The sequence below is a fragment of the Gavia stellata genome, chromosome 17, assembly GCF_030936135.1.
Source record: "Gavia stellata isolate bGavSte3 chromosome 17, bGavSte3.hap2, whole genome shotgun sequence".
Classification (NCBI taxonomy): Eukaryota; Metazoa; Chordata; class Aves; order Gaviiformes; family Gaviidae; genus Gavia; species Gavia stellata.
This window is the reverse complement of record NC_082610.1, coordinates 21061110-21080311: the sequence shown is the minus strand read 5'-3', so window position 1 is coordinate 21080311 and position 19202 is coordinate 21061110.

The window sequence follows — 19202 nt, the reverse complement described above, 5'->3', positions numbered from 1 at the left end:
TTCTGGACTCTGGTCCTGACTCCACCACTGCTTTGCAGTGGCACCCCACCCAAGGTTGGGTGCTCCAGTTGCAGCACCCAAACAAAATGACAAAGTAACCAAGGCGCGTGGAGCTGCAGGCGCAGCAAGGGTGGTGGGAGATTCCCCGTGGTGCCGGAGGGCTTGTGAACTCTTTTCAGAGTCTTTTCTTCCAGCTCTTTGTTGAAAATTTGAATTGATTAAGTGTTGACAAAAGCAAACATCATTTTAAGTGGGTCCCTTTTCCTCATCGGTCCCCTTCAAATTAATTCTCTTGGCATCTGTGATGTTATAATGGTATTAGCTCACCCATTTCTGTACCATTTCAGAGGAAAAGCCGGGTGGTACTTGGCTTTAACTGTAACGAAAAAAACAAGCGGAGGAGAAAGTATTTCATTTCTCTTTTCAAAAAAAGAGGTGATTTCAGGCCTCCTTTTATCAACCCATGAAAGCCTTCCCCATCACGCAAAGGGGCACATCCCCTTTGTTAAAGGGGTAGAGCAAAGGATCTCCAGAAGGCTCTGGAAAAGCACCATCAGATTTGGCTCTTTGGTTTTTTTGGTGCGGAGCTGACCTCTCAGGTGGGGGATAGAGTCACTGGAGGATGATGCACCTTTTCTGGCTTGGCAGAAAGGCAGCTTCAGTCCCCCTTGCTCGTTGTGCTCCAGCACGGTCAAAACCTAAGGCTCCCGTGATGCTGCGCACCGTGCAAGCCACCCGCACGGGGAGGGAATGGGGGATGCACAAAGTTTTGCTCAGCACTGAGACGGGCAAAATTCTCACACAGCCGTTGCTTTTTGTTACGAGCCCCGAGTGGCTGAAATGCAGCTGTTTAATTAGCATTTGCCCCAGAATTTGGGGCTACCGGCTCCCCAGAGGCTAAAATTTGGATTATCTAAGACAGGGGAAGAACTGAGGCTTGTGGGGGTTTTTATCGGAGGACTGGGAAAGGGCTGCTTGCGGAAAGGAATCGTATCAGCACGACACACTGAAAATCTGGAAAAGCTGTTGGCCACATGAGCAGTTTGAACCCCATGTCCTCCTCGGAGGCTGGTGACTGAGCTGGAGAAGAATCAAAAAAGTCAGGAGTTCGTTGACTGACATCCCCATTACTTCAGCTGCTGTCTGAGATAAGGGAAGGGTATTGTCTTGGCCTTAGCCAGGAGTGAATTATGCATGTTTACAGATGCATCGCTCCACAGGTGTCACCACATCTCAGCAAAAATAATAGCAGAAATAGAAAATACCCTTAAAACAATAGAAGTCAAGAATTAAAAAAAAAAAAATCTTAACAGTGGTGAATGTGGTGTCCTGGCAGCATCCCTTTGGAATTTGTTTAGTAAAGGCTTTAAAAAGGGTAGGCTGGCAGGACACACAGCTCTGGACAGAGAGATGAACCCACCCAGGGATGAAGACTGCCTGGCTGCAAGATGCCGTTCGCTGCAAGTCTTCCAGAGACTATGCTCCCTACCAAGAGTCCCAGGAGTCCCAGGTCCTACGGGATCCTGGGTCATGGCGTAGACCTTTGGTTTGCTCTGTTTTTTAAAGGAAAAAGAAGTCACTGCGTAGGGGAGTGAGTTAAAGGCTTGAGCGTGGGAGGAGGAGGTGATCAGTGACCTGCGTCTTTCCGTCTAGGGTGATAAATTCCCAGTCGCTTGATGGTTTCGGATTTGCTGACATCAGACTGTTGTTAGATTATTGGTAATCTGAGGGGTGGGGAGAGGCAGTTTATTATGTTGCACCATGCCCAGTAAAAGCGTTGATACCTCTAATCATCATCATAATAAAAGGGAGTATTAGTAATAAAACCAACCCTTCGCTCAGGACTGCAGCACCGCAGTGGGGGGGATTTGCATAATGTTCCTGTCAAAAAATGGACTTCTCACTCTCTCCTTTCCCCTTCTACCACTGCTTCAGCAAAAGAAAAATCTCCCCAAGCGGTTTGCAGCGTGGAACATATGACAAAGATGAGCAGTCTGACCTCTCTGAGAAGCAATGATACAACCCCACGCACACACACACGGCCGCAGTAGCTTTCTGCAACCAGTTTATCATTGAGCTACGAGAAGCATCTCAGACGTCAGCTTGTCAGAGTTCCCTTAGAAAGTTAAATGGTGCACACTTTATTTGTAATTGGATGCAAATTAAAATATCACTCATGAGAAGGCTGAAATCCTGGAAGGGCAGATTGCATGCATTAAGCCTCAGGATTTGAATAATGTCAGAGAATATGCTGTTCCTTTTTACAGTTTGTTTCTGTCCTCTGCCACCCCAGCAAAGTGAATAAATCAGTTCCTTCCCCCTGCCTGGAAGGTGAAGGGGGAATATTCAACGTCTGCTGATGAAGAGCATTGGAGTCATTCACAACCCGCCGACTGGAGCGGCTCGGTCCGAAGTCTGAAAGGCAGGGCTGGCAGCAGCTCCCGGGCCGGGAGCAGGGACACCAACCAGCCTGAGGCCATGTGTCTTACTGGGCATGCAGAGACCAGCCTGCTCTCCAGGACAGCCTGCCACATCCTCAGCGGCTGAAGGAAATCAGTAGATCTGCCCTTGAATTCAGCTGTGAAGAGGGAGATGGTGTTGGGACCTTCCTTGTGCTTGACGTGGGGTCGGGCTCTGAGGAGAATACGCCCAACCTCCTTCGCGCCCTGAGGAGAAAAATGTCGTGCTCAGAAGCAGTGAATGAGCAGAAGTAGCTGGAAGAGACTTTCCCCGAGTTTTTCCTTCCCGTTCAGGGGCCCACAAGAAGAGATCTCGTGCCTCCTTTCACCCGGCCACGTGGATGTGGCCTGGCAGCTGCCTGTCCTCTGCTGTGGCTTTTTATTAACAGGCCCATGGGACTGTAAAGCTGGAAGGGAGCAGGGAAAGTCTTCCCCACAGCACATACACAAACAGCTCGCAGGGAGGTCAGGACCAGTTTCTGAACACTAACTGTTCAGATCATTGGGAAGATGCTTTTCTCCCACCTCGCTGGAAGCGCCTGTCCTCCTGGGTGTCTCAGCTCCTTGGGGCATCCTGGCATCTGGAAATGAGTTGCAGGCAGAGGACAGTATCTCCTCTCCTGGTGTCTCTTATTCTAGGGAAGCTTAACAAAGCAGCTCCAAGAGCAGTTAAACCTTCCTTGCTTCATGAGCACCATATAAGCATTCTGGCATCACGCATCAGCCTCTCTATGACCGAGGCACCTTGTCCCTCACTGCAAGGCAGACGCTGTCCCCTCACACTTGCCCAGAGAGATGTCTCAGAAGAGGCTTCATAAAGGGCCTCACCTCCCTAAAAAAGGAGTGCCACCAAGACAGGCCCCTCATGGGTTAGGAACAAGAGGAGAGGCACACCGTCTTCCACCTTCACCCTCTGTGTAGGAGCTCAGCTTCTCCAGTTGCCCTGTTTTCTTCCCTGCCCATCACCTGAGTGGGGTTCGAGAAGGTCCCCGCCACCTCAGGAAGAACCAACTGGATGGCAAACACTCAGCAAGGCTACTGCCAGCTTGCTGCTGCTGTTTTCCAGCTCAAGCAAGACGCAGAAGCACCACTACACTTGGATACCAAGACAACTTGTGTTAGTGGCTGTGAGCTGACAGAGAGGCAACGGGGATGCAGGATCGATACCGCACAGGAATCAGGTGCCAGTCACACCCCACATGGACAGATTGGTTTGGTTTCCCTCCTGATGCACGTGGCAGACAGGGAGAGGTGTGCTCGGTACACTGCTCCTCTGGAACAACTGTCAGCCAAGTCCTGAGCATTTCCAAGGGAAAGGATAGAAAAATGGTGTCGGGGTTCTGCATTGTAGAGGCATTCAGGCAAATGCTGAGAAGAGGACGTGATACCAGTAACACCAAATGGCGCATACTTGAAGATGTTGGAGATGTTTGTTCTAACTACCTCCTTCTCACAGTCAACTTCATATAACAAGTATAGCATCTATAGATACCTCCTTTGCTAGTAGCCTCGAGGGCACTACCAGCTTTGTTCTTTTACCTATGTTATCTTTGTAGCTTGTCCTTCTGCTGCCGGCAGGAGTAAACAGAATCACAGAATGACAGAATCATTAAGGCTGGAAAAGACCTGTAAGATCATCAAGTCCAAACACGAACCCAACCCCACCATGCCCACTCAACCATGTCCCGCAGTGCCACGTCCACACATTCCTTGAACACCTCCAGGGATGGTGACTCCACCACCTCCCTGGGCAGCCTCTTCCAGTGCTTCACCACTCCCTCAGTAAAGAAATTTTTCCTAATATCCAGCCTAAACCTCCCCTGGTGCAACTTGAGGCCATTTCCTCTTGTCCTGTCGCTTGTCACTTGGGAGAAGAGACCAACACCCACCTCACCACAGCCCCCTTTCAGGTAGTTGTAGAGAGTGATGAGGTCTCCCCTCAGCCTCCTCTTCTCCAGACTGAACAACCCCAGCTCCCTCAGCCGCTCCTCATCAGACTCATAAGACTAAAGACAGCCTTTCTTTTTACATAGGGAAGGAGATGGTCTCAGAGGTAGGATCATTTCCCAAATTTGTGGGTTTTCCCCTTTTTCTTTCCAGACTTCCAAAGATTCAGGACTGAAACTTTGCTTTGAGCCTTTACCTAGGACAACCAACAAATCCTATGACTGTAATTGGTTTTGCTAACTGAATAAGTGAATAAAATTTTGCTGAGTAAATTAATTGAATTCCAGTATCTTTACAAATATATGGGGACAGGACTATTTGTGGCCTGTCACAAAACCACCAGCTTCTGATCAGCCAGATGCAAGTCGTGCTACAATCCCATATTATACCTCATAGCATGATACAAACAGGAGGTTGTTCACTAGGTAGCACTGGTCAAGTACAGCTGGTTCTTGTAGAGGATCTGCGCTGAAGTTTAGCCATTTCGAATCTCAACATTTTTTATCTAGGATTACAAATAAGCAGATTATTTTTTCCCCTTTTTTGGCACAGCATGTGAACCAAAATATGAGTTAATGCTCTGAAGATAATATCTAGCCCTGGGCCAATTGTTAACGCAGTTGCAAAGAAAACTCTAAGCAGAAAAGGACGCTGCAGAGCAGTTGCAAAAATCACAGTGCAACCCAAATTTTGCATAGGTCTGGGTTACTTCCATAGCTTTTTACTTTTCCCCATTGCTGGACACAGGTGTCGAACACTCAATATTTCATTCAAAGTTTTCAACTGAAAGGGCAAAATGTAGAGGGGCTGCTAAAGACCAGTTTCTGTTCATAAACCTAAGTGTGCTGGTGAGAGCATATGAAATCACACTGTGATGGTAGAAAGAAAAAAATTTTCTGATGTTCTTGCTAGCACTGAAATGCCAGACCTGGAGAGGCAGAAACAAGGGTTTCTTGGGTGTTGATTTGCCTCATCCTGTTGATAGTGTTGCACATGAGGAAAATCTGCATAGTGGGTGAGATGAAGATGGTTGGGGTTTGATGACGGCTGCCAGAGTCCTGACAGGCGTTTCCTTTTCTAAATCCCTTGAGGGGCTACCTGGCTACCTTCCCTGAGGAGAGACTCCTTATCTGAGCTGATCTCCTCTGTGTTTTCGCTTCTATGAAGCATTCCAGGCAATATTGTATTTCGTGTGTGCGCTACAAAGAGCTGGCTCCACTCAGAGCTTTTCTAGGGCGTCTCTAGGGTGGCATTGACCAACTCTATTACGGGACTTGGAATAAAACTCTGCTCTGAGTCTCTTTCTTCTACTCTAAAGAGAGATGCTGTAATACAGCGAGTCCTGTCAGCAGAGCGATCCCACAGCTTTAATAGGAACTACTCAGTTCTCAGCCTAGACTGGTTCCAGTTAATTAATGGTTTCCTTATCCAAAAGGGTGTCCTCACCCCTACTCCAGTCTAAAAGCTTTCATGGTTCTAGCATCTTCTACCCAGAGATCTCAAAACAATTTATAGTATTACCTGATACCATGGATATTATCTCCCTTCTCCAAAAAGAGAACAAAGCCAGACTTCCCAAAGTGGCCCATCATTTTTGGGTGCCTGATTTTTGGCCACCTTTTGGACCAGTTTTTGGAGCTGCAGGCTTTTCTGGGTCTCACAGGTCAACGGTACTGCAGAGGTCTAGTACTTATAAAAAGCAAAACACAGATATTTTTAAGTTTGTTGTTAAGAAGAGCTAAAGGTGATGAAAAACTGGCTTTAAAAATTCAGAAAAATTTCAGGATTCGATAACAGAGCATGGAACTGGATCTGAGGGCTTACGCAAACCCCTGTGAAAGCTCTCCAGCCAGTCAATGGCTGATAATCCCCTTTGGAGTCCATGGAGGGTTGCTGCCAATGGGAAGTCCTGCAGCTGGGGATATCTTTGGGAACAGGCTGAAGAGCTCCATTGCAGGTGACTTCAGCATCCTGCCAGTGTACCCCAGAAGCACAAGGTAGGAGTTCTGAGGATGTGTTTTGCCCTGCCTCTGGTCCCAGAGGGCCGTGGTCCTCCTACCCTGACCGGCAAGAGGACAAATGCATGTTCCTTCCATCACGTGCCAGGGCGGTTGTGAAACAGCCTGGAGTGATTCAGGATCAGCTGGAGAAAACACCATGTTTGCAGGACTATAACGTTCCTGGCCTGCAGTCTGGGGGCTAGTAGTTATGGTAGGTTTTAACTAGGAACTCAACTGACCCCCAGATTTGCTCCTTTTAAGCTCTGCCATCTGAGCCTTTGATTCCTTGGACCCCCCATTTATAATTGTCTACTGTTGCTGCAAGGAGTTACGTGCTCTACACTGGGTGGAGAAATAATCAGTTTGGGGTATACAGTCCCAGATTAGTAATTAAAGAGTTTGGTAACACTCACAAATTCATTAGCATGTAGGGGTGTTTTGGCCTCCCTTACGATGATGAAGAGGTATGTCTTGTTCTAGTACTATGATGTCCCTCACTTCTGTATACAGCTTGAAATGGATTCTTTAGAGTGGGTCTGTGGTATAGGTGTTTAAAACTGATCAGAAGCATGAAGGAATACGTGTGTGAGCGCTCGGACCACAGAAACACCCATTTTCTCAACAAATTTAATCAAGTTATGCTGATAAAAATGAAAGACCATGCACGTCATTGATAGGAAGTAGAACCTTCACAAAGTTTCTTGGGATAACAATCAATTTGCCATAAAATTTACAAACTAGCTTGCAAAGTTTATGTTATTCTATATTATCTATATTCTGTTAGGATTTTTTGTCATAAAACTTGTATCAGTATTTATTTGTTGTTTTGACTTGCTTGATTTGTCCTACGAGAATTATTATTGTCATCAGAACTGGCTGAAAAACTTTCCAACAGACAGAAAGTATTTTTGCAAAATGGTGGCAATACTGAAATAAACTGCAGTATGTCTGTAATAAGCAACTGGAACACTAGCGTTTTGCAAATCGTAAGCACAGTGACGGCTATATTATGGGAGGAACTATCGTGATACTGAGTTGAAATGCATTCATTTGTTTTTAAACGATTAATTGAATAATTGCCAGGTTTGTGGCCATCATTAGGCTTCAGGATTAATGGCTGCACCAAGGTGAATGGAGGCTGAGTGTTAGGTTAGGCTGTGCACAGAAGATGTCTTGCAGGCTGCTGGAGCCAGCAGCCAGCTCAGCACAGCAAACAGCTCAGCTGCAGACCAGACAGTGATGAGATGGGAGCTGCAGAGATTCTTGTCACCCTGTGATTTGTACAGAGGCACTTCTGTCCTTGGGACGCTGAGCGCCTGGCATGTCCCCTTTTCCATGCAGGGCTGCAATGTGTCACATCTGGGCAGGGGAGCCCCACGTCCAGCGCTCCTGTGGTCACGACATGGCACCGGAGGATGCAGGGCACCAGCCAGTGCCTGCGAGGGCGGGGGGAAGCAAGTCTGCAAGCCAATTTATAGATGAGTAAGAGTCCTGCCTGCGTCTTCGCATGTAGTAAATGCAGCTGAAGGTTTTGTGTGAACTTGTTTTCTCTGCAGGGCCGGGGAGTAAGTTGTTCATTTTTTCCCTCTCAATTCTGTTTTACATGTATGTACTTATTTTATACTGTTAGAGAATTAAAAGCAGGAGAAACCACAGCGCATTTTCTGCTGCCAATGAGCCAGTGACTTACCTGTAATTAAAAAGGCTGTAAACTCATTTATTTGTTGATTCAGGTTGGGCAGGGAGGAGTACGTTGACTCTTTATTGCCCAAATTAGAACTGGGTAAACCCCATTCACTGTTGCAGATAGAGAAGTCACCCTTACTTCATCTTCACTTAAAGTGAAGAAACCACAATCAGTTCAACAAAACGGAGAGCTCTGAGTAGATAAATTGTACTCTTTCCAGCACTAAGTTACAGTATGTTGTTTCTCCCACCCTCGGTAGGGGGGGAAGTCTGTCCTACAAATCGAAATTGTTACGAATTACAGGCTTAATCCTTAATACCACAAGGTAGTCTCCACCACGTGAGTGTTTTGGTCCAAGGAACACACAGCACTGTAGATGAAGACAGACAGATCCTATTACAAGTGAAATCCCCCACTGTTGATTGCTGTCTTCTGAGTTAGAGGACATGCATAGCGGCAGCACCACAAGTGGACAAGGCTAAGGCAGAATCTGTCGTCTTGAGGGTTTATTTAAGATACGGTTAGCATGCAGCCTTTGTGGCTTAAAAGGTCATTTGTTACCTTCATTCCCTTATGAGATGGCAGCGTAATATATGAATCCATGATCCTATGGGCTGCAGATCCCCAGAGATTCTGCTTGGAAGAGGTCCTGGAAAAGTATTGTCGGGAGGCTCAGTTCACATCACTACAACCTCCCCATCCGCTGGAAAAACATCCACCACTGGAAAAGGCTGGAGATGGCTGCTGTTGACCCCCCAACCTGGGGGGCTGGACTAGATGATCTCCAGAGGTCCCTTCCAACCCCTGTCGTTCTGTGATTCTGTAATTCTGTAATTACACTAGTTCTAGTTTAGCAAAAAATGGTGTTTGTATTTAAATGCTACTGCTACATCTCTTCCATTCCAGTTAGTGCTTCCCTTTGCTTTGAACGGAGCGTACCTTTCTCCTCGACAGTACACGCATATTCCTGTAAGGAAGCGGGCACTGCACTACCTGCCTAAAGAGCATGCAACAGGAGGGTATGACAGATGGGGGACAGCAAGGTAACAGTGAGATAATTAGGATTAGAACCATAAACAGCGGTGGTGGCAGACATTATGAGAGACATTTGCATGAAAATTGGATCTTTGCTTATGAAGAGTTCATGGCTTCCTGCTGTTCTCACCAAAAAACATGTTGCTTTGACATCACAGTTGGTTGCTATGGAAATGCTGATGCTACCAAAGATAGGACTGAGCTGGAGGGCTATAAAAAGTCCTGGAGACCCAGCTGAGTCCGTACGCATTTGGGAAAGGCCACCACAGCATTTCTTTTTGGCAGTGGCGCAGCAGCCCGTTCATGTGACAGAATGTGACACCAAAAGTGGATAAGGGAACCTCACAACACAACAGAGTGCCATGATGTTGGGGCGGGGTGGGGGGCATAGTTAGAAGTAGAAGGAAAGTAGGGTACTTAAAGTAGTACCACCTTGGCAATAAAGAATAAAGCTCCCAAAAAAGAAAATCAGTTTTAGAAAGAGAAAATGCTAGAAATGGAACTTTTCTGTTCCCTGAAAGATGTCGTAGGCTTTAACAACCTTGTGAGATACATCTCCTAGTTAATTTTAAATATACGTAAACATAGAATCATGGAATCGTTTAGGTTGGAAAAGACCTTTTAGATCACCGAGTCCAACCATCAACCTAACCCTGCCAAGTCCACCACTAAACCATGTCCCGCAGTGCCATGTCTACACGTCTTCTAAATACCTCCAGTGATGGTGACTCAACCACCTCCCTGGGCAGCCTGTTCCAATGCTTGATAACCCTTTTGGTGAAGAAATTTTTCCTAAAATCCAGTCTAAACCTCCCCTGGCACAACTTGAGGCCATTTCCTCTCATTCTATCGCTAGTCACTTGGGAGAAGAGACCAACACCCACCTCACCACAACCCCCTTTTGGGTAGCTGTAGAGAGTGATGAGGTCTCCCCTCAGCCTCCTCTTCTCCAGACTGAACAACCCCAGCTCCCTCAGCCGATCCTCATCAGACTTGACCTTGCTAACAAATACTGTAGCTGTTATTCACAGGTGAGCTGTCAGTGGGTGGTCATCATCATGAATACTTTTAGACCTGGTTAAAAAAATTAATTTCCCTTTTCAACCTTCCTTTGTCTAACCAAAAGCATTTTAAAAAACAACAGCCTGAGCTTTTCTGTCTCCCAGCTGTTGAAAAATGAGGAGCGATAGCCTGAGCAAAATTTATCAGACATCGTTGTCAACTCTCTGAAGGAGATCGGTACAAAAGCGTTGCCCCTGTGAGAGAAGGACTTCACCACAAACCAGCCACTCACCACGTATTTCCGGATGCTGAGTCAGGGACACAGGCAGATTGGACACGTCTGCCGGAGATGTTTCTGTGCCCAGGAGTCTGGCTGCCGTCTGCCACACTGCTGAGATCTGCCCGTGGACGGCAGCACCGGCAACAGGCAGGAGGTCCCTGGTGGGCGCTGCTCTGGCAGGGCGGGTGGGCTGCACAGCGGGTCAGCCAGGGCTGCGCAGGTGATAAAATGATTCTTGATGCTTTTGAAATCTATGACATGATCATGGTTTTCAGAATAAAAAAGTTTTCAGAGGAGCTTCTACTCCTTGGCAAATGTGCCTTCACGTGTGTGTGGCTGCATTTCGGCTGCTAGCTTTTTCCCTATTCCAGAAACCGGACGGAAGATTTGCCTCCACAAAGCCTAATGCCAGTAGTAGTTTCATCCTCCATTAAAATAACCCCCAAGCTATTGACATCAGTCAGTAGCAATGGGTGCTGCTTCCCCTCCCAGTGTAGCTGTAACACTTCAGCATCCACAAAGTCTGTACTCATGTTCTACGTCCTGTCCAAAGAGCAGGAAAACCGCTTTCTTCAGGTATCAGTTTGTTCAGCACTGAATGAAAAGGGACATAAGAACAGAAGACACTGTTTGGGCTTGCGAGCACCAGCCCCAGTGTTCACAGGCAAACCCATCACACCCATCCGCACGCTCAGAATCACAGAATCACAGAATCACTAAGGTTGGAAAAGACCTGTAAGATCATCAAGTCCAACCCAAAAAAAAAAAAAACCAAAAAACCAAAAAAACCCAAACAACACCCACAAACAAAACCAAAAAAACCACAAAAAACAAACCACAACACACCAAAAACCAACCCACCCAACACCACACAGCACCATGCCCATCAAGCCATATCCCACAATGCCACATCCACACGCTCCTTGAATACCTCCAGGGAGGGTGACTCTACCACCTCCCTGGGCAGCCTATTCCAATGTTTCACTACTCTTTCAGTAAAGAACTTTTTCCTAATATCCAGCCTGAACCTCCCCTGGCGCAACTTGAGGCCATTCCCTCTTGTCCTATCACTTGTCACTTGGGAGAAGAGACCAACACCCACCTCCCCACAACCCCCTTCCAGGTAGTTGGAGAGAGCGATGAGGTCTCCCCTCAGCCTCCTCTTCTCCAGACTGAACAACCCCAGCTCCCTCAGCCGCTCCTCATCAGACTTGTGCTCCAGACCCCTCACCAGCTCCGTCGCTCTTCTCTGGACACGCTCCAGCACCTCAAGCTCGTTAGGCTTCATTTAGCCTAGGCAAAAGCAGGGAGAGATGCTGCTCGCAAAGAATGTTTCTGTAGTTCAGAAAACCGCATGGCCTGTGATATGACTGAGCAGATATGATAGGGATGCTGCATGCAAGCTCATCCTGTCTTCTCCCCTTCCCATTGTTCGATGCCACAGCAATTTAGCAAGGGCAGAAATGGCTCTGCACCCCTCAAGTTCAGGAGAGACCTGTAACACTTGCATATAAATGGAGAGTCTGGGACAAAACAAGAAAGAAAGAAACCAGATTAAAAAAACAGTTTCTTCATTTAAGAAATCGTTGCAACTGTCAGCCTAGGATGAAATCTTGTAGAAATACATGTGAAGAAGCACAAACTGCTCCAGTGCATGTGTGTGCTGGAAACGTTTTGGGACATGTGCTCTCCCTCCTCAGGGAAGGACAAATAATGCCTTTGTTGTAGACTTTGGAAAGAAACAGCAAGGGCTTTTATTCTAAAAGCCATTGCCCAGCAGCTGAGGCATCCCTGGAACAGCTAAAAGCCTTCTAACTTCTTGCTTAAGTTTATACATATCCTTATATATCCCAATTTTGTGCCAACATCAGTCATTACTTTAACTTTCTCTCCTCTCTGCCGATGTTTACACAGGTGTAGGATTTACAGACAGGAATCATCTCTCCTCCTCTGTTCCAGGTTACCTGCTGAACAGCCACAGCCCTTCCAATTTCTTCACTTAAGATTGGATCTTCATTCCTTGATCACCTTAGTAACTTTTTCTTGTGCGTACTCATTCCAGCCTGAATTAATCCTTCTTGGAAAGGGAGGGCGAGAGGGTGACCTCAAACAGTATGCAGTATTGCTGATGCAATTTCAGCAGTGTTATGTAGTGGCATTAATTCTGCCTTCACCCGTCATCCACAATGGATTCACCCAAAACCATAACACTGGAGTGTCTCACAATCATAGAATCATAGAATCATTTAGGTTGGAAAAGACCTTTTAGATCATCGAGTCCAACCGTAAACCTAACCCTGCCAAGTCCATCACTAGACCATGTCCTGCAGTGCCACGTCTACACATCTTTTAAATACCTCCAGGGATGGTAACTCCACCACCTCCCTGGGCAGCCTCTTCCAATGCTTGATAACCCTTTTGGTGAAGAAATTTTTCCTAAAATCCAGTCTAAACCTCCCCTGGCGCAACTTGAGGCCATTTCCTCTGGTCCTATCGCTTGTCACTTGGGAGAAGAGACCAACACCCACCTCCCCACAACCCCCTTTCAGGGAGTTGTAGAGAGCGATGAGGTCTCCCCTCAGCCTCCTCCTCTCCAGACTGAACAACCCCAGCTCCCTCAGCCGCTCCTCATCCGACCTGTGCCCGACATGCTCCAGCACCTCAATGTCCTTCTTGGAGTGAGGGGCCCAAAACTGAACACAGTATTTGCATATTCACATCCCATAATCACTCACACATGCTCATCATGCCCATTTGCTGTGGCTTCTGAGCACACTTACCCACTTTGCAGACAGAAATGGGTGTCCCTGCAGTCTTGCAAGAGAAGTTGAGAATGATTATTGACAATTTAATACTTGTGTCCTATCCCTCCCTCTCCCTGGAAGCAAGTGCTTTGGGAGAGCAGCGTGATGGCTGATGGTCTGCCATAGTTTTGGCAAATACAGAGCTGTGTATAGTGCTTTGTTTCCTGCATCCTTAGAAATAACTGCCCAAGGATCGTGAATCCCTCTCCTCACCTTATGCTAGGGACTGAGGTGTTCCCGTCTGAAAAGAAAATGAGTCACGCTGCTTCCTACAGAGGCAGTTTCTTTATCCCTGTCCTGCAAAAGGCAAATGCCACTGGCAATCATTAGCCACAGATGTGCTGTCATAATGATTTGGGTGGCAGAGACAGACACACAGTTCCTTTATTATTTCTGTCTCAGAATTGCAGTGATTCATTCAGAATGAAACATGGAGTTGCCTGATTTAAGCAGAAACCTGTCTGACTGCAGCAGAGAGAGAAATGGGTCTGAAATGAAGCTGTAAGTTGCTGTGTTTTCTTTCTCCTCCCTTTTCGTCCCCTCCCTGTCCTGTTGACCTATGAAGTCACACAGTGCAAGTTCATTTCTTGCTTGGTCCCATTTGCTGTCAAGTCTGCTTGCCTTTTAGGTGATGCACGAGGTGATAGGTAATGGCACAGCAATTTCTAGAGCATGCCTGTTTAAGCAGGAGCAGTAGGACTATCGACTCAAGAGCGTAAGTGCACGGCACCTCCCCTACCCCTGATCTGGCTGGCCGCAGTCTCCTTGCCACCGAGCCCAGGCCCAGCTGCCCCAGGGAAAGGTGCAGGGAACCCTGACCGCCCTTAGCGGACAATTCACCTTCCTGACACGGGACTGAGCAACTCCGCCTGTCCTGGCAGAAGCAAACCGCACGCTCAGTTTTGCGAAGTCCACACAAAGAAGTCCCTAAACACCCACCAAAGCCAAGCACGGGGTTCCCTTTTGGGGGAACTCCCTGCAGGTGCACCCTACGAAGGACGGCTCTCTCCTCCAGTGGTAACCCCTCGTGTCCCCACACTGCCTGGCACCAAGGGCAGGAGGAAGGGTGTGTTGGAGACGTAACTGGACGCTGTTTCCAGTCGAGGAAGGGCTTGCAACTCCACCCATGCATCTCTCAGGCCAGAGTTTTATTCTGTAACAAAGCACTAAACAAAATGCTTCTTGTGTCCGTTGTGGATTCCTGCTCCCCCAATCTTCCTCAGCTTCTCCTTGTAGCTTCTCCTGTCCTTAGACAGATCAGTGAGCCACCTCTGGAGCTGCTGATTGATCAAAGCTCCAGGCTTTGGCCAAATAGAAGGCAGATCCTTTCATCTTAGAGGCATACAGGGATATACAGAGCAGACAGAGGAAGACACATGGTTCACCAGGCTTACGGCACTCTGATCCAAGCTGAGATAGGGCTGAAGGATTCTAATTTAGGGACCTACCATCAGTTCCCTGCAGCAATCTCATCTTCACAGCAATGCAAAACCCCCGCATTTACATCACCAAGTCTTTATCATTTAGTCTTTGCTACTGATACATCATAATTAGGCTCTCTTACTTACTACAGAACCCCCCTGTTTTTTTCTGTACTCTTCAGCAATGAAAAATACGTACTGTTCTTTACATAATGGCCACGGTGTTATTGCTTCTGCAATTCTTTCTGTGCAAATAATCTCACCAGTAGTAGTGAAGTGAGCCTCACACCCTAGCTCCTCGGAGAACCAGAAAGCGTGTAAACTTCATCCTGCAGTTATTCTACTCTGCTGTTCACAAGCTATCGAGATATAGCCAAAAATCATTCAGCAACTCCAGAGTCCTGAGTTAGAGGACCCTTAATTCAGCTCCTTGGATGAGAAGCATTTTTTTTTCTACAGCTTGCTTTGTCGTGGCCATAATGACATAAAGCTTTGCAAAGGTAAATTCCTATACAGGAAATCTGACAGCATGCAAGTCCTCAGTGGGATAGCTTGCCAGGCAGAGCACAAAACAATGCAGATGGTTTCACCACAGAGAGCCAAACGTGTCCTGCCACGCTCTTTTTAAGCCATTAGTGCTGTATTTCATAGTGCACAGACCCCGACATTGCGATGTTGAAATGTGACAACTGGTATTTGCTTGACAGGCAAGACTGACATCCAGATGAACCTTTAACCAAAAATGGAAATTATGTGCAAAATAAATGAACACAGACTTCCACCAATTTTGTACTTAAAACCTGAAACGTTTTCTGTACCTCTCCCTGTCTTCCCTTGCCAGCAAGCAGGGTTTACCAGATTTTAAATCCCGCACTGTCCTGTGCAAAACTCCCCCCTTGAATCAGATTCCCCAGCCACCGCTTAAGTGTATAACACAATACTTGAGGTACTTGGGACAAGCATTTGCCATTGTGCTCATGTGTCATTGGTTTTCCCCGTTGTGCCAGGTCACATGAAAACGAAGTAATTTTAAGTGCAGTGGGTGTAATTGTTACAAAAATAGTTGAATGGGCTATTATAGGTACAGTACTTTCTTCTGAAATAAACGCGCTCCTGAGATATATTGTAGGATGCTACTAAATTTTAGGTAATTTTCCCAATCTGAATGCGTGGAATATGTGTGCATGGGTTTTAAAGAAAATAAATTGAAAATGCTTTGCAGCCCACCTTCTGGTGTCTCATAGACCACAGATGAACAACGGCTGTTCTATATCAAACCATACCACTTTTTAGAACCCATTTCAAATTTCACAGAATCACAGAATCATTAAGGTTGGAAAAGACCTGTAAGATCATCAAGTCCAAACACGAACCCAACACCACCATGCACACTCAACCAAGTCCCGCAGTGCCACATCTACACATTCCTTGAACACCTCCAGGGATGGTGACTCCACCACCTCCCTGGGCAGCCTCTGCCAATGCTTCACCACTCTCTCAGGAAAGAAATTTTTCCGCATATCCAGCCTAAACCTCCCCTGGTGCAACTTGAGGCCATTTCCTCTTGTCCTGTTGCTTGTCACTTGGGAGAAGAGACCAACACCCACCTCACCACAACCCCCTTTCAGGTAGTTGTAGAGAGCGATAAGGTCTCCCCTCAGCCTCCTCTTCTCAAGACTGAGACTTTCTTATTTAAGAACCTGTAAAGATAGCAACCCGTAACAGATAAAACACCATAAGCCTTCACATTGCTTGAAAATAATGGTAAGTATGGCACGGTCAGTCTCCTAGGGATTTTCAGCCAATCTTACTAATCTGCGGTGTTATGCGACTTTTTTAGGTAAGTCCATACTAGCAACAGATTGTTCAGCTTCAGAACTGATAACAAGATAATTCTGTGAATTATTTTCAGCTTCTGAATCTGTTCTCATTTTCCTTGTCCTGGGCATGCACTCAGACGCGTAAAGTTCATTTTTTCACCTTCTTCTATGACTGTGAGCAAGAGGCAAGGAGCCACATCAGCCAGCTGATAGCCATTTAAGTCTGCCAATGGTATCTATCATTTTCAATATTGGATGCGACTGATGGGGATGGGCTGGGCACATATGGCAACTCAGCACGGCTCAGGAAGATATGTTCTTACAAGCCTACTCCTGGCTGACCTGGTGATAGCTGTCTCAGCATCTCCCACTGGCTCATCTCCTCCATCAGTCAAGTATTCAGACAGCCCAGCACCCTCCACCCAGGCCAGTCTCATGGTACAGTCACAGGTTGGTCACATCCTCACCAAATACTTGAATTCTAACTTCTCCCATGAAATTGAAAATTGTTCACAGAGCACTCCCAGTCCTTTCTCCCAACAATCTCTGGTCTTCTGGACTGGTCTGTGCTTGCTTGCTTTTCTTGCATTTCTGTTGTGGCTTCATTGATCTATGTCCAAAATGCAACTTCTCCATCTCTTCCTTCTGGATATAGTCATTGCTCTTCTGCTGTTCAGTCCAGTAATTTCTCATCGTGTGATCAAAGGAATCAGGGCTGTCACAGGATATTTTGGCTGCCAGTTTAGTGTTGTGCTCTATCCCAACAATTAGCCACAGGAACAGGCTATTAAAATGAATGGGGAAAGCATGGCCAGTGCCCCTTTGCCTTCCCCGTTGGCAATGAGGGTTTCTGCACCTGTCAAAAGCCCTCCAGTAAGAGCTCATTTTTACAGTAGAAAAACGGAGGATGAAGTGGTGAAGCTCTGTCTCCTTCCTTAACCCATAGCAAACTTGCAGCCTTTTTTTTTACTACCTGCTTCACACTCCAGACCCATACGCTTGGAGAAACAGTGGCCTTATTACAGGTGTGAAGTGTCTGATCCAGTCCATCAGACCATGTATTGACAGATGGAGCACATACTGTCATGCATATTTATCATTACCAAGCAGCACCCGCATTGCATCTCTGGGATCACAAAGTATTTATTGGGTTTGTGTGTATCTTTGGCCGTACTTCTCCAAGACCTTTTTTGTGCCCTGAAGTCCACTGTTCTGTTTTCCTCTCTTTCGTATGTCTCTGTTTTGAAAATAAGGTCATACAGAAAAGTTGTGAAGAATTCCACATCCATATGCCAGACTTTGCATCTCTTCTTCAACTTGTTTGCTTATCTTGTCTACAGCTACTGCACATGTGAGACTGACAACCTGTTCCATGGCACTACAACTGTACTTTTCTTTGTCCTTCTTTTGGTATTGGTGGACAGCCTCCACGGACAGTTTTGTGTCTTCCTGTGGGTCAAAAAAATTCCAGAAGTGATGTTCGTGTCAGAACATCCTTGACATCTTTCAGTTCCTGTGGCAACCCGTTGGGTGACATGGTGAAGGAGAAGCCCTTTGAATTGTACGATCATCAGTGTATGAATTTACTGACGTAACTGAACAGTTTCAGATTTTTTTTCAGACTGTGTGTTTCAGATTGTACCTTCAATATTGCTTGAGCCTTTGCATCCTCAACCAAATTTCCCTTTGAGAACAGTCTCACCCTCCAAATGAAGTGATTTCATTCTTTGAAATTGATACTCAGCCTTGTTTGGTTTATGTTTACTAAACTCCTACAGTCTCCAGTCCTGTCCTCTACTGTTCTTGAGGCTGGGGTCCCTGCTGCCCAGTCTGTTAGGCCATCGCCGTAGATTTTCTTCTCTGCTAGACATAGCGCTTGGGCCCATTACACTGCAGCCAGAAGAACTGTGCTGAATATATTCAAAAAGGTCATTTCAGAATGCAGGATCTGCCAAATGCTGCTCTCAAACTGTGGATCTTGGAGCCCGTTGTGTTCAAGGAGATCTGTTAAATCCTGCCATTGCATTTGATTTACTTAAGAATTTGGCTCATGCCATCTCAGAATGGATTTTATTTCTTATGGACAAGTGGAAACATTCCCTTTCATTTGTTTTTGTTTAGCTCCTGTGAGTTCACACAAAGTCCTCTGTGTGCTCTTTCAGTGATCACTATGGAGTCAATCCAGTCCGTTGGTTCTTTTCTTCTTCATCGTGTTGTGCAACTTTCCTTCTAGCCTCTTGTTTAAAACTTGCAGAAATTGTCATGCAGCACGCCTGGATCTGCTCTTGGATGCTGCGGGGAACTGCCCCTGTAGCCCGTGAGTGTTTCACCCCCATGTGTGTGGCTCCAGATTGTCCTTCTGAAACACAGCGGCATGCACGTAGCCTCTTGATCAGACGTACATAGTTAACTCCACGCTGGATGACTTACATCTTAACCTTCTCACATTTTCCCTTTGTATTCGAATGTCAGGATGTGTTCTCCCAGCACTGTTCTTCCAAACAGCAGCTCTTTTTGCAGATACGTTTTTAACTCTTCCATTTTGACACGCGCCTTACGCTGACTGTGCTATTGCCAGTGAGGGGCGGTTTGCGACTCTTAATTGGAAAATCCTTTTCAGTTTGCTGCATTGTGTTACAGTCCTAAAAACATCTCTTCATCATCACATGAGGAATCCTGTTCCTCACTCACCATGCACATTTTCCTGCATTTTGTAAATGTTTTAACAGTGGCCTGGGTCTGTTATA